The sequence below is a fragment of the Pteronotus mesoamericanus genome, unplaced genomic scaffold (assembly GCF_021234165.1).
Source record: "Pteronotus mesoamericanus isolate MK-2021 breed Mesoamerican mustached bat unplaced genomic scaffold, CSHL_Meso_final scaffold_174, whole genome shotgun sequence".
NCBI lineage: Eukaryota > Metazoa > Chordata > Mammalia > Chiroptera > Mormoopidae > Pteronotus > Pteronotus mesoamericanus.
The window spans coordinates 10219243-10235052 of record NW_026555309.1 but is presented as its reverse complement, the minus strand read 5'-3'; the positions used below and the strand labels follow the sequence as shown (position 1 = coordinate 10235052).

Sequence of the window (15810 nt, the reverse complement as noted above, 5' to 3'; positions counted from 1 at the left end):
ATATAAAATGTCCTTTTAAGCGGTATAAAATCCAGCCAGAATTAGTGCTCTCCACTCTATGAAAAATCTCCAAAATATGTAGGAAACCTCTCTTTGTGAGACTTCTTCTATCCATCATTTTTTGTTTGTTTGTTTTTTCCCCACTCATTTCAACAAAGGAATTGTAATAATGGCACAAATAGAAAAGTAAGGTGCTTTGTAGTTGTCAACCTGGAACTTTGAATTACATCATCGTTTAAATAGTGATAGCCGTAAGAAGTCATTAAATGCATATCATTCACAAATAAAGGATTAAAACAAGTTCTCATGAGGCAAACCCACTGCACACTTCCGTGGGTCTCAGCACCCTGCTCCGTGAAGCTGCCCTGAGAAGAGCCTGGACTAGAGAATAAATATTTAGCCTGTTCAGGGTCAGAATCTGGGCCCAGTGAATCATCACAGCCCCTATAAGGAGAGTATTTGTACTGGGTTTTAGTGGTTCTTAGTTTTTATTTGTTAATGTTAGCCACATCACTGATGAATGGTGGGAAAAGATGAACCTGAGGCTAAAGAAATCTAAAAGTAAATCAGAAATTAGAAAATTAAAGCTGGCTTTAAAATGTTTTCTATATGTATTGCTGATAATACACTCCCAAACTGCTTTCCCATTCATCACGTATTCTGACTCTCTCAACAGCTGTCACAAATGCGCAAATGCACATCTTAAGTGTGTGGACATAGGGTATGGTTATTGCTCTTATTTGGGAAACACATTTGTGCTACTCCTGACCAGCACCAGTTTCATTGGATGAGTGTTGTGGCCCGTGACTGGTTTCTCTACAGTGCCTGGTAAACTGACTCTGTGTGTGTGTGTGTCTGTGTGTGTGTGTGTGTGTGTGTGTGTGTGTGTTTAAGTGTATGGAATTGTAGGCGAATAAGATTATGAAAACATCTACTTTGTGTATTTCTGGATTTTTAAAATGTCCACAAATAATAATAGTTAACATGCATAAAGCACTAACCAAGTGCTAGACAGTGTTCAGAGCCCTCTGTACATATGAAATCACCTGTTCCTCTAAACAAGTAAATGAAGTCATATTTACCAGCCCTCATTTTTCTGATAAGGACACTGAGGAACTAATAAATTAAATCACACAGCTAACAAATGGCATAGCAGGGACTCAACCCCAGGGAGTCTGGCTCCCAAATCTATGTTCCTAACCACTATGCTACACTTCCTTCATGTGTCATTATAAATTAAAAAAGAGTTTTACATTTTAAGAAGACACAACCACCTTTGCTGGTAATAGCACTTGTACTTCCCCCAAAGGCTCCCTAAGGTAGGAAAGGCTGCTTTTACATCAACTCTAACAGCATGGGCTACATTCTCAGACACCCACAAAGGCCATGGTTCAGCCTACTGACTACCAGGGAGATGGATGAACTTATACGAGTTACAGAGAAAAAAACAATTAATGTTTTGATAGAATTATTGTCTGTCACATTTAGGAACTGGTTGTCATTGCAATAGTTATTCTCTCTCTCTCTCTCTCTCTCTCTCTCTCTCTCTCTCTCTCACACACACACACACACGTTGTACTATACAAAATCTGTCTTTGTGTTTCCAAATCAGAGAGAGAGTTCTTTAACGAAGATGGACTTCCAAATGAGAAATGTAAATTACATTCCTCTCCTTTCACACAAAAGGAACATTTCAGCACTTGCAAACTACTAAGCTGATACTGTAGCTGACATTTGAAAGAAATTCCTCTATAAATCAATGCTTGTGGGTGGGAAAAGCAACCAGAAAATTGAAGATTTCCGTACAAGAAAGGCTGTCTGGTGATGGGCGCTGACAGTGAGCAGGGTGATGTCAATTTTTGTCTTTGGCCTCTGCCTGCGGAACACAGAGGAGGACAATTTCTCAGTCCATGTTAGGGCACAACAGGAGACAATCAACAAGATATTAAAGACAAATGCACCCATCTGTGGTGAGTTAATTTTACACATCTTTTTTCTAATCATAAAAATTATTTGGAGTCTATCCCTGGCTAAATTCCAGCATCTACAAGTGTATAATACAGTACACGCTAATTTTTTTCTTCTATGTTTAATGCTTCAGCAAGTAAAGAAACTTAATTCTAAAGCTTTTCTTTAAAATGCACTGAATACACAGTTATAATGTGAGTGATTCCATAGCTTACTTTCTTCACAAAACATTTTTGAATTTTTGCCAACCATCAAAAATACACATTGGGATTAGTTTACTGGCAGAGACATAAAACTAAAAAAATAATGAGGGAGAAATAAGGTGCTGGGAATAGCACAGTATGATGGGAACTAATGATTACCATGAATACCTTAGCCTTTTAATATTGCAACAAGAGTGATGGGTCATGTTTGGCTTCATATATCTGCTCCCTCCAAATGTACTTTTACTTTCTTTACTTTAAGTTTACAACAGCCTGATGAGGGCAGTGGAACAAGCATATTTTAATTTTGTAGAACGTTATATACTAGATAAAATGTTTAAAATTGGAGCCATCTCTCAGTGCATTGTTCTTTGGACAGCAGAATTTTGTGCCTCGTCACATTATGGTACAGATGTCAACAGGAAAGATACTCAAAATACCTCTATCCCTAGAGCACAGGCTGTGACGGCTCCGAGCCGCTGCTGGGGAGGCTGCGGGGCTTCCCCGCAGCCACGGGGCCTTGCTTGCACCACCATGTCTGGTTGGACCGACGTGTAGGAATATGTAGGGTAGATTTAATCTGCTGGGGCAGATTCCTACTTTACATAATAAATAAGTACACTTTAATGCAGAAAATGCACCAAATATTTGGAGAAAAGGTAAACTGTAAAAGCAAATAATTTTTAAATTAATTTTATGGTGAATTTCATTGTAAGAAGCCATGCTTGATTCACTTCTTTTGTATATAATGGATTTGCTTAAAGTAACACCTGCATTTTAGATGCTCTTGCCAACTGGCTATGGACAACGGACTTAGAATTCTTTAAAGCCTCCTAGAAAATAAATAGAAAAGGAAATTAAACACTGTCTTGAAAACCCGGGAATTCTGGTGATGCTGACCATTTGTTTGAAAATATTTTGGTTACTTTTTAAAAAATTTTTAAATAACTATTCTATTTCAAAGGCCCTACAGCCTAATTATCTTTAATTTAAAAATAAGGGAGGCAGAAATCACTGAAGTTCATATTAGAATCTGCTCCCAAAAAGGCTCCTTCAAAATGTGCCTCTTTCCATTTTGAGAACCGCAATCCACCACTCCCCCTTCACCCTAGATTACTACACAAAATTCCCTAATAATTTGAGAGCAAAATCATAAAACACATGAATTCCCACTGTAATTTTATTTTTACATTTTTATATAGTCTACAAGCAAGAAGGACCTTGACCCTAAGTACGTCTATACAGGCACCTGAAAACCAGTGGTTTATCAAAATTGAACATTAGGTTTTGCAAATTCTCTAAATTGCAGATGCCAATGTAAAAGCCTACATGTTCCAGTTTTACTGTTATAAAGCCTCACACGGAAAAAAAATCATAAGAAAAACAAAAGCCTCCATCAATGACTTACTTGTTTTAAGCCCTATTAATACAGAAACAACAGAATCTTAATAACAGGATTTGAGCCTATCACCTAATTATTCCGGGAATAACTTCTTAGAAAATCTAAACTTCATTTGTAATGGTGATGACCTCTTGTGAAATCTGAGTAGATGAATGAGGTTAAACTAGGACACCACTAAGAGAGGAAACCTAAAATTGAATATATCTGCCCACAGCAGCTCTGGGAACTCAAGATCAACACAGATCAAATGCTTCCTCTGCAGGCAGAATTAATCAGTCCTAAAAATGCCCTCACTTGGTACAAGACTATTTTTTTTTTCAGGAAGTGCCAACTTTATATTGATAAATATATTCTGTCTTAATTTCGGATTGCCATTCAAAATTATTCTGTAAAAAAAAGCACCAATTTAAAATATCTGGCCTGATATCATGTTGTATAATTGCATTCTGCTTCTTGAAATTCACTGTTGTAGAAATCCAGACACTTTTCCTCTCCTAAACTGTGGCTTAGGGACCTTAAACAAATGCTGTGAGCCTAGGGTAGGCCATTTCAGCCTGGATGAAATAATTCTGCCCTTCGCAGGCTTCCTAAAAATGTCTTGGGGCTACTTTAATGTGAGCAGGTCCTTACACACTTCCTAAAAAGCAGTAGTACAATACAAAGTAATCCCTTGTAACACTTACGGTTCTGGGCATAGAACAAGACCATTGTGTGTGACCTGATTTCATTTCAGCGACTGTCCCAGTAAAGAATGACATCATCCCATTATTTTTTCTTGATCTCCACTTGTGACTGTCCCAGTCCCCCAGCACCCACCCTCATCATAGTTAAACTGCTCACTCTCTCCCTCCCTCTTCCCACCCTTCATCCCCAGGGAAATGGCTATTTTCCTCTTAACTTCCTGCCTGAATATAACATTATGGCCAGAGCAAAGAGTTTTCTTCTGATTGGTCTGCTTCCTCGTCATATGAGACAAAGCACTGCTCTACTGGCAGCCGAAGCATCCTGAGCGGGCCATCTGTGGGGACAGGTCTCAGTCAGATGAGAGTGGAGAGGATCCAGCTGAAGAGGCGCACAGCCTGACAGGGACAATGCTTCTCGTCCCATTGGAGTTTGGTATTTTCTTTAAACATGAACTGGTCGGCTTTGTGGATGTATTGTCTAAGCAGACCCATTGAACTATGTCCACACTTGTGTGCAGTGCCGTATGCTTGTGCACACAAACGCTTTAGTGCTTGGGTTTGTAAGCAGACTCACATGGGAAAGTATTTAGTTTCAGAGGGATGAAAGGAGGATGTAGGAAAAGGTATTAGTTTAAAAACTGGCATTTAAAAAACAACCAAACAGAATGGTTATGTGAAGAAAGGTACTGATTGTGGAGAATTTTATGTTACCTTTTATAGGAAGAAAGCAAAATCAATTATTATGTCCCACATCAATGTGTATGCTCCGTATCCCTTGTGAACATGATGTATGAATCTAAATTATGAACTATGTACACAATGCAGAAATTACACAGTTTTGATATAAAAGTAAGTAAAACAAATCAGAATAAAATTGTACTTCCTCCAAGACTATAATTTTTTAAAATATTAGGTGGTACCATATGAAACTGCTGCTTTTGCAGGTCAAAAATAGTCAAATAGCAGCAATTTTCTATGAATCCACATAACATATAATCATATAAGAAAGACTTATTAAGCTTGGTTTAAGTGTGCGTCGTTTTTTGAACTCTTAAATAATGACATATTAGGTAGATATATCTTTTTACAGCAAATATATTTTTTAACATTAAAATTCTCTGTAATAAATTGCCATCTTCAATGAGAAATGATCACAAAGTTTAGAGTTTGCTTCCTTGCACCCCAACTCAGCTCCTTATATTTCACGGCAAGGTTTTTTAATGCTCACTAGATACCAAGATGAAGATAATTTTAGCAGTTTTTAGGGTCCACATCTGAAATGGATTCTTTGACAAGATTTAGTTTAGTATTATAGTCTATGGACTATTTTTAAAACATCACTTAAATGAAAATTAATGTATTGAGTATAACTTTAAATAATTGAAGTGACAGTAAATATATATATATTTTTGACATATATATATGTCTGACATATATATATATATATATATATATGTCAGAGAGACACAGCTAAGAAGGGCTTATGATAAAATTTTCCATCCCAAGTAGGCATGAACAAGGCTAGGAAACATCTTAATTTCCTTACAAACAACATAGTTGCTGTTCTAAGTTATCCATCTGTGCACACCAAACCTTGTCTGACAGGGCAGTGTTTGAGTCCAGAAGGTACAATGGCAGCCATTCAGATTTTGGCAGGTGTATCTCAAGCCAAAAACTAGGCTCCACAAAAATAGCAGTCTGTTCCACAGGTGTGAACATTTTTGACAAGAACCCTCAAAATCTCCCCCAAGCTGTGAAATTTAATTGTCCTTTTGGTGTCTTATTATATGTGAATACAGCTTATGTCTGCTTGGAACAGGAGAGTATCTTCTGGCAACTGAACAGTCAGGAGATGCTGGGGCAGCTTCTGGGATTTGCTTATAACATCTCCTGGTTCTGTTTCTTGCATTATGTATTTTGGAGGTGAGGCCAAGTGCAATGAACTGCAGGTAAGCAGTTTTTAAAGCTGGAAAAATATTAAATGAAAGGACTTTATTACCCAGATGACACGAGCAGACAGGCAATCAAAAATGCCCAGGGCAGCGTTTTGAAACCCTAAGGGCCATTAAAGTGGTCCCTACTTTATAAACCTGACTGTCAGAGCACACAGAGAAAGGACCGGTTTCTTTTGACAGAATTTATCCAGTGGGTGAATTGTAGATCTACGAGTAGAGTGAGGTGGTGGGAAGTGACTCAGCTACCAATCTAATCCTTCTCAAATGATGGATGAGGAGGGGCAGGAATTTCTGATGCGGGCAGCTTGTTTGACTTTGAATTTCCCAGTCCAAAGGCAGAAAAAGCAGACTAGAGCCTGCTTTCACAGGAAGTCCATGGATTTTTAAGAAAAATAGTGTCATGTATGTTAACTCTGAACAAGAGATTCTAACTTGATCCAATATTAAACACATTTCTATTTTCTCATAATAAGAACGTGCTGTGAAATGAAAAGGACATCATCTTTAAAGTGGTGAAGTGACCCACTGAAGGAAGCAAAGAGTGAAATGAAAGATTGCTGGCAAGATAATAAACAACATGGCATCCCAAAGAAGTAGCCTCTCCATACACAGAAGAAGCTAAGACAGATGACACTGAGAAATCAGGTCTTCAGGGACCTCTCAGGAAAATACAGGAGAGCTCCAGTTCTAAGGGTTTTCCAGACTCTTCTATAGTTCATGTTGAATGGCGCGATCCTGAAGGCCGCCTTCTTTCTTTCCTACTGAAAAAGTGATGTGATGGACTAGAGGTTCACAATGAAAAGCTTTGGAAAACTGACTCCAGAAGATGAGGAAAGAACACTTAGAAGTCACAGTTCTACTGTGTATTGAACTTATTATTAATCAGGTATCTTTTTTAGTTTCTGTTTTGGAATTTCTCCCCTGTTTAGAGTTTTCAAGTAAGGAGCCCTAAACTTCAATGTGTCTTCTCTCACTCTTGATTGAACAACCAGCCTCCAATACATAACTGGTGATTCCCCAAACCACCTGCAGACAAAGCTCTGAGAATTATGGAGTAACTGCCCGTGATCATGATTTTATGTCAAGGAACTATATGCAGTTTCCCATGTACTTCCAGCCACTTCTCATATTCACTTGCCATTTGTAGTTTGAAGACAAAATGTTTAATTATGTAAGTATTAGAAAGGAAAACTGGATAAATCCTGAAAAGACAAACCTAAAATTAAGGCCAGACTTGTTGAAGACTTCATTTTGTTGTGTTAGGTTCCTTAACTTTTTAGTGATAAAGACTTTTTTGAAGCCAAGCTGGGCCCATACAAGGTTTAATTTTTTTTTTTTTTTTAATCCTCACGTGAGGACATTTTTCTCATTACCCTTAGAGAGAGGAAGGGAGAGAGGGAGAGAGAGAAGCACCTATTGGCTGCCTCCCACATATGCCGGACCAGGGATCACACATGCCTGGATCAGAGATTGAACCCAAAACCTAGGCATGCTTCCCTACCTGAGAATTGAACTATAACCTGTTGGCTATCAGAGAGCAGAGAGGAAGAGAAACATGGACCAGTTGCCTCTCCTACATACCCAAACAGGGATGAACCCTCAACCTATGCATGTGGCCTGACCAGGAATTGAATCCCCAACCTTTCAGTTTACCAGATTATGCCCAACCAACTGAGCCACACCAGCCAGGGCCAGTGCAAGGTTTAAATGAAATCAAACAAAGGGCAAAGATTTTGAAGAGCTGCAAATAAAAATCAAGAGGAACTCAACAGTTTTCATTGCGTTAATTTTGGTTGGAGGTAGAAGGGAACTACTTTCAATGTTAACATTTGAGAAAAGATTTGTGGGGGTATAAACTCACGCGAATCAACATCACTGAGAATGTTTTTGCAATCAGTGTTGTATTGCGAAGCTGGGTCTCCATAACTCTCCTTGGCCCCACAGCAGTCTTGGCACGAATATTTACATGGCCAGGGCAAGGAACTGTGAGGACAAGCCGTGAAGAAGACAAGGGACAGCTGCACAATTTTGACTTCTGAGTCTGTGGATGACTGGGTGTAGCTGGCCTGCCATTCACTGTCCCTCTAATTCCCCTGAGTTTCCTGAACAGCTCCTGGCACGTTAATAGAGTTATATGATTCTTTAGATACCTATTTTTCAGAGGGTTCTTTTCCCATTCCTAAAGACTAATTTCATGAAATCACTCTGCCACATTTAAGGCCTTCGCTTTCACCCAAGAAGGATGACACCACAGAAAGGGGGAGGACTCCTCAGTTTCTTAGGAATTTTCCATCCGTGACCGTTCTGCTCATCAAGGGACATGGAGTGCGCAGGTTTAATTAGTGCCTTGGTTCAATTAATCAAGAGATAAATATTTGATATGAGTACCTTTGAAGGTTTTCAGCAATTACTCTGTCCTGGAAAACCGGCATGTCATTTGCCAAATTCACCTTCTTCAGATGACGGGGGCTGGCCGTCAGCACCTGCAACGGAGGAATGCGAAAGGGCCGTCAATCATGTTTTATCAGTGATTTTACCAATGTTTTACCAGTGATTTCTCTTATCTCTCAGACGTTGCCCTTTCACAACTTAAAAGGAGGGCATTATTAGGAAAAATATTCTCCAAATTTCATCCAGACTGACTTTTTTACAGTCACTCACCAGAGACTTTGAAGCTTTGGGGATAATTTAGTCCTTTTGTAGAAATTTCCATTTGACTACCTCCTCAAGGGAAAGACTTTCCATTAGATTCATTTCATATTTCTTTGACTGGATTTCATAAAACCAATAAAGAAGAGTTTCTTTTTAAAAGTTTACAAAGTGTTTCAGGGTTAAAAGTTGAATGATGTCTCATTTTAGGTTACGAGACTATTTTAAAGGGAAATGTGCTGAATCAAAATCTTCTAAAGCTGCTGCAAGCTATCATTTGATAAATGGCAAAGTAAGCATTTACAAGTGGTTAAGTTTGTTTCTGTTCTGCATTTACGCAGCTGAAAAATTTAAGTGCCTGAAATCAACTTAGATATTTTGAATAAGAAACACCTATTTTAATGTATTAAGTGTTGCTGCCATGAATAGCACAGTTTAACATGCACACATTATATATAAGTGTGGATATATGAGATATAAGAGAAAATATAAGATATATAATATATATCTTATAAGATAGAAGAATAGGAAAATGACAAGCACTAACAACTCAAATTACCCTTTACATTTAAAAATACTTCTCTTGCCCATGTAAATATTAAGGCATTCATTTGGAACTTTTTACCTGAAATTGCACCAGTGACTGCAATTGTATGTTGGTGTACAGAATAGAGAGAGGGGAATCTCGGAGGTAGTGGGTGGAGATTATTTCCCTCAACACAATAGCCATGGAATCTCCTCTTGTTCTGAACTGGCCCTGGTGATTCAGGATAAATGTGGGTAGTTCCAAGTCCCTCCCTCTGTTCTAGAAGTTTCCCTCTTATGGGAAGCTTGCTGCAGCTGGGCCCCCCTGGCGCTGCCCTGTTGCTGCAGGACTCTCCCTCCCACGTCACCCTTATCACATCTCTTTCCATTCCCAGCAGAAGTTCAACTCCTCCACCCACTTACGCCACCTCAGTAATCTGGCACACCCAACCCGGCCGGCCCTTTGATCACTCCACTGTGCTTCTCTCTTGGGAGTGGATGAGTTCTAGAATGTTTATATTTTCTATTTACATGTCTTTGATAGTATTACAAATTATTATAAGAATTTATACATAGATGTCCACTTTTTAAACATGTTCCAGGAGGACATATAAATGCCCATATTTATACTCATGCATGGTACTTTGTGATCTCCTGAAGTGAAAGTATACATTTGAATGTGAAGCTGTAGCATCTGGCTGTGGTCATGTAACGGGGCATAGCCAGGGACCCACCAAAGGGTATTTTGTAACGGGGTCCAGAGATTGGGGTGTCCAAGAAAAAGATATTCTCCCCACCGCAGGGCGGGTCGCCATTGTGGATGGGAGCCTTGAGCAGGGCCATTGAGAAGTCAGTTTGTTTGTCAATAACAGGATAGCTTCGTTCCTCATTTGCAAAGAGGATTATTTTGCATATCACCAAAGCTAATCAGGAAGGTTTAAAAGACTTAATACAGAATGTAGCTGGGAGAGAAAAGAGAGACGGGGGCCTGCAGGAGAGACAAAGGGACACAGACTCGGGAACAGTGTGAAGACCATGCAGGAAGAAAGAGGGGAGAAAGGACCCTTGCTAGTGGGCCATGAGAAGGTGCCACATGGTTATGGATTAAGAGCTGGAGATCACGGCGACGCAGTGGATGGTGCTGAGACCCGCAAGAGGCCTGCCTAGCTGAGCCCCGGACTTCTGTTCTTGTTCTTCTGAAGGACAGTACGCTGACTGGCCTGACTGGGCAAGTGCGGGGGAAGGCAGGAAGGTGTGTGTGCTGGTGATTGTTTTGAAGGGACTTTGAAGTTTAAGGGTGACATTTAGCCATTAATCAAACCTGTAAAACTTTTGAATAAATAGTTCCTTTCCTTTTCACCAAACTCTGCCATTCAGAGCCATAATTCCAAGGGCGGTGGGCAAAGGACCAACAACCGAGGGATCCCGGGGAAGGAGGGTGTCGTTGTTTTGGTAATAGCATCTGGGCACCCCCCACCACGGGTTCTTTTGTTCGGTAACAGTCAAGCTGGCATAGCCTAATGTTAAAATAACAACTCTCTGCGATTATTCTGGAACTTCTACAGGAACCAGAAGACTCTGGAATTAGATGCCTGAATTTCATGCTACAGCATTTATTGGCTACATGGCCCTGAATGAGTAAATTTCTCTGTGCTTCAGTATCTTCCTCTGAAAAAATGGAGATTAAATGCAGTATCTACCTAATAGGGTTGATGAGGATTATATGCAAACATCCATGTAAAAAAGTTTAGAAGAGTTTGTGGCCCATGATAAGCATTCGATAAATACTGGCAATATTTATTACTTGGATCGAATTTTTTTTAGCCAATAATAATGATACAACTTCCGCCATAGTGGTTATTTGCAATCAAAAGACATTTTCATGGAATGAGACTAGAGTTTTCATAAATTGTATAAACAGAGACTTTGATTTATCATTGTAACAAGGGATGGAAGAATAATGTAATAATTAAGTTGCTATAGGCTATTAAAGAAAGAACAGAGGCAGCCTAAATGCCTGCTTGATATGTGTACACTCGTAAGAGTCAAATACTTCCTGCTGTGCTGTATGAAGTTTTATGAAGATGATAGGATGACTGAGCCACCGCAGTTCTCAGATCCACAATCTCAACCCCAGCAGATGTATTGCCTGGATCTTTCCTCCTTTATGAGCTCCAGCTTGTGAAAATGCATTATAAATGGGCAGAGTACTAAATGGCAAATAGAAATTTTTATTAAAATATATCTTTTTAAGAATTTCATTAAGGAACACTTGGTTAAAACAAATTTATTCTTTAGTTTAAATAAAACAGGCATCATCTGGAAAGTAATTAATATTCCTTAAAATATTATTCATTTATGGTTTTGTTTTTATTTAATTAGCAATTTATTTTGGATTTTCAATGATCTGAATATATTAATATTATTACTGTGGATTTATAGTATATAAATATAATTCAAGTGATTTATACCTAGGTTTTTGGGGTACTTATTTCAGTAACATTTTAGTAGATAACAATGTAAGTCAATGCTGGAGGCTCCGTGGCCTACTGATCGGGCTGGGAAATGCTGTCGGGGAGCACCGGTCAGCCTGGCTTCCTCGGGGTCCCACACATGGGATCCTCTTCAAACGTTCATTTCTGCTGTTCTTTACCTTAAAAAAACTACCATTACTTCCCCCACATATGCAAATTTTAAGCACTTTTCTGCGATCAGCTTAAGTCCCATATCCTGGCATCCTCCATTTTTCTTGACTTCTCTCACTAGAAGTCCTGCAACACTTAAAATCTGTGCCGCACGATACAGCATTTAGTTACATAGCCTCTGCTGCCTACACAGCCAAGGTCTCGTCTCTCTGGGAAAGTCTTAAGGTGTGATGGTTTTACCACACAGGCTCTGTCTGCATCTTACCCTTCCATCGTAATGGGGCCCCAGTAACGACCTTGAACTGACTGAGCATCCCTGGATAGTCAGGACCTAGTCACATAGTGATCCTTGGTTGGTTCTGGAGTTTATTGAAGTTTTGGCCAAAAATATGTACTTGAGACCCTGAATGGTTCTTGAAGCAAGGGTAAATTGCAGGCCCACAGCCCTGAAGCTGGGCCACACAAACTGGAACAGAACAGGGGACCACTGGCCTAGCCCTGGATCATTTGCCTTTTCCTTAAGCCAAAGCTATGACATTTTCTGTAAGCAATGACTCAGCACAAAACTCAGAAGTGTGTATGTGTTCAGAGAAAGAAAGAGAGAGAGAGGGAGGGAGAGAGAGTTTATGAGTCTCAGTTTCTCTGTTGGTAAAATAAAAGAATGGAAGACCTCCAAATCCCTTCCTGCTCTAAAATTCTATAAAACTTTGGCACGTATGCCCACTGATTTGACATTACCATCCATAACTAAGTGTGGGTGTGTGCCAGAATTTCACCTGCTGATAATATGGTGGGAAGTTAAGCTTGATGGTTTAAGAGCTGTACTTGAAAAGTTTGGTTTGGCTGCACTCTCTATATTAGTGTTATTGCACTTAGCACTTACGAATCCATGCCATAAAGCAAGTAGATGATTGCACTTAATTCTCTTGGCTTTCTCAGTTGTTCAGAAACTGAGCTGCATTTCCTGGCTCTCAAACTTCGTAAACTCATCAGATTTTGCTGCAGAAAAATGTCACTAAAATAACAGTCCTCAGTGGAAAACACTAGCACCATTCAGAGTGAAATGCTGAAACAGTAACTGATATTTTTAAACTGTGAACTGGACGTATTTTTCTATGCTGTACACATATATACATTTAGACAGATGTGTAAGGTAAAAGTTTATTTTTCTTAGGCAGTTGTACTTTAATTGTCTCCTACAAATGGCTTTAGTCTTGCTGCAGAAGTGCTTTCTGTCCTTGCTCCCTTAGCCTTCTTAAGTAATAAATAACTAGTTCCAAACTGCTTTCCCTAAGGAGTTGTTGGAAAGTCCAAAATGTCCTCGTTAGAAAACTTGCGTTGAACCGCACGAATCTTGCCATTGTGACGGTGCACGCATGTGGGACGATTACTTCATGCACAATGACATGAGACCACAAAACATGTGAACAGGAAGCCAAACCCAAGAGAGACTTGGGGAGCTTCCAGCTTTCCATGGAACTCAGAAATAAACTAAAATGCAAAAATATTCTGAACTCAGGTGTCTGGGGGACTGCACAGCTGTGCCCCATCCACTCTTCAAACACTGCCTGTGCAGCACGGTGGCTCAGGCAGCATCCAGACTGGAGGGAATCATTATGGCAGCAAACCCAGAAGACTGTGAAGTTGTAGCACTTGCTTATGGAGCCAAGACTTTTCTAGCACCATATATGGAAGCTCAGTATATTCTTCATACTTTCAACTGTGCTAATGGGAATTCCCCAAGTATATCCTGCTCCTTTAAACAATAAGCTTTCCCATGATGCAAGCTCATCTTACTCTAAAGTATATATTTGGTGATTATTCTGTATAACTGAGATAGTCACAGTTCCTTTTTGGGACTCTTCTTTTTTTTTTTTTTTTTGTTTTATGGAGGACGCATTTTAGCATCAATAGAAACCTTTTTAAAAATCATTTCAAAGCCAAAGATAACTTCTAGAGTTTGGGGAATTTTGAAATATGCTATCAGAAGCAAAGTAGAATTCAGATTTTAATCAAATTCTATCTTTTCCCTCCTTTTTTATACAAATATCTTTCTGATGAGTGATGAAACTCTTTATATTTACAGGTAGACAAAGGTTCTTAAATCTGTTTATACACGGGTGGCTAGAGCTTACCTATCAGAAGACATATTACATGACTTTTGGAGACTAGTCATGAAGTTTGGGGCCAAGCTCCTTCTGTAATAAATGGTATTTGCTCCAAAGTGTTTAGGTGGGGTAAGAACTCTGAAATTCAGGAACTCTGCCAGAAGCTTTGCTATGGAAGATTGAGTGCCGGGTGTGAGATGGGTGAAAGGGTATAAGAAAACCAAGGCTATCAAGTAATCAGACGTCAAAGACTTAGAATGTCACAGGTTCCTGTCTGCTAATCAGACTTTTCTATTCACTCTAAATGTTAAAGTTCTTCCACTTGCCATCATTTAAAAATTTGCACGTTACCCACTCCTCCTTCCCTGTTTTGCACCATTCAAGCACATGGGAAAAACCTCCCACTCGCACTGAAGAAGGAGGAAATGGTTGTAAGCCGGGAAATGCTTTAGGCTTGGAAATGATCTTCTTTACTCTAGTCTCTTGAGTGGGTCCCCTGATTCAAGGGAAGTAAAAAAGCTCTACTAATGAAGGGACTGCTTTTTGATGAATAAATATTCATTTTTTATAAATAAATATTCTACTAGCCTGCAGATTTTTTTTTGTAGTCTCCGCTCATTTCTGAAGGTTGAGCGGAAGTAACAATTACCTTTTTTTTTTTGAGGGTATACATAACTATTGGCAGGACTGCCCTAGACATGGCCTTCCTGTTGAAAAGTTAATGGGAAAATAATCTATTCAACAGCAGGGATACAAGATGAAAGCTCAGAGGCCTGTGGACCTGGATATTGACATTTTTTGAGGGGCACTGAGCTTAATAGGGAGAGCCCAGATTTTGTTTCTCTTTAAAGTTTCCAAGAAATATTTAGCAACTTAAAATTCTTTAAAAAACTACTTTTGATTTTTACTCAGTGCTGTAATCTAACTACTTACTGACATCTCAATCCCACATTTACCCAACTAACTCAATTTTCTCCTATAACCTTGCGTTTTCTCTTGTGTTATGGTCCGTGATAGCTACCCTGTTACCCAAGTCCAAACTAATATCATAGATATTTCCTTTTCCTCCATTCCCTTCATTGAGTCTCCAAGTCGAGAATGTTCTACCTTCTATATATCTCTGGATCTGCGTCCTATTGTCGGCCTACCCTGCTCAGGACCTCAGCATTTCTAACTTGTATTCTACATTTGTCTTTTAACTGAACTCCTAGCTTATAGTATTGCTACCCTTACGCATTTGCCAAGCCCATACTCCATACTGGATACTATATGATCTACATAAAATCTCCCTAAAACATCGATCATATCTACTGTCACCTTCTCAGCCCCATGCGAAGTCCTCCCTTGTCTCCCCACTGATGAATGATCCCGAAAATGCCCAAACTGAGTAAGTTAAGGAGCTTGTGTTGCAATGCTCCCATCATGGAGGGGGCTTTGCTACAAACAAACAATCAAATAAACAACATAGCCTGTTGAACCAAACAATGTCTTAGTGGTGTAGTTGACTTACACTTCAGCCCAAGCTTTTTATAGTGACGTGAACCTACAAAACAAACTTTTTGCGGATCATGAACTGGTCCATTTGTAAGTTTTATTTTCACTAGAGTACTTGGTCTGAACACCTCAGCAGGAAGCACCAGAATACCAAAGACTGGGCCCCTGACTGAATCTC

The 15810-nt window shown here is 39.3% G+C and overlaps 1 protein-coding gene across 1 annotated transcript in view; it reads right to left on the bottom strand.

Moving 5' to 3' along the window:
* The window catches only part of SULF1 (sulfatase 1), a 158797-nt gene that overhangs the window by 117226 nt on the left and 25761 nt on the right, over positions 1-15810 (bottom strand). The window contains exon 2 of the mRNA XM_054590235.1: positions 8600-8694. The gene's annotated coding sequence lies outside the window, so the exon portion shown is untranslated. The remainder of the gene's footprint in view (positions 1-8599; positions 8695-15810) is intronic.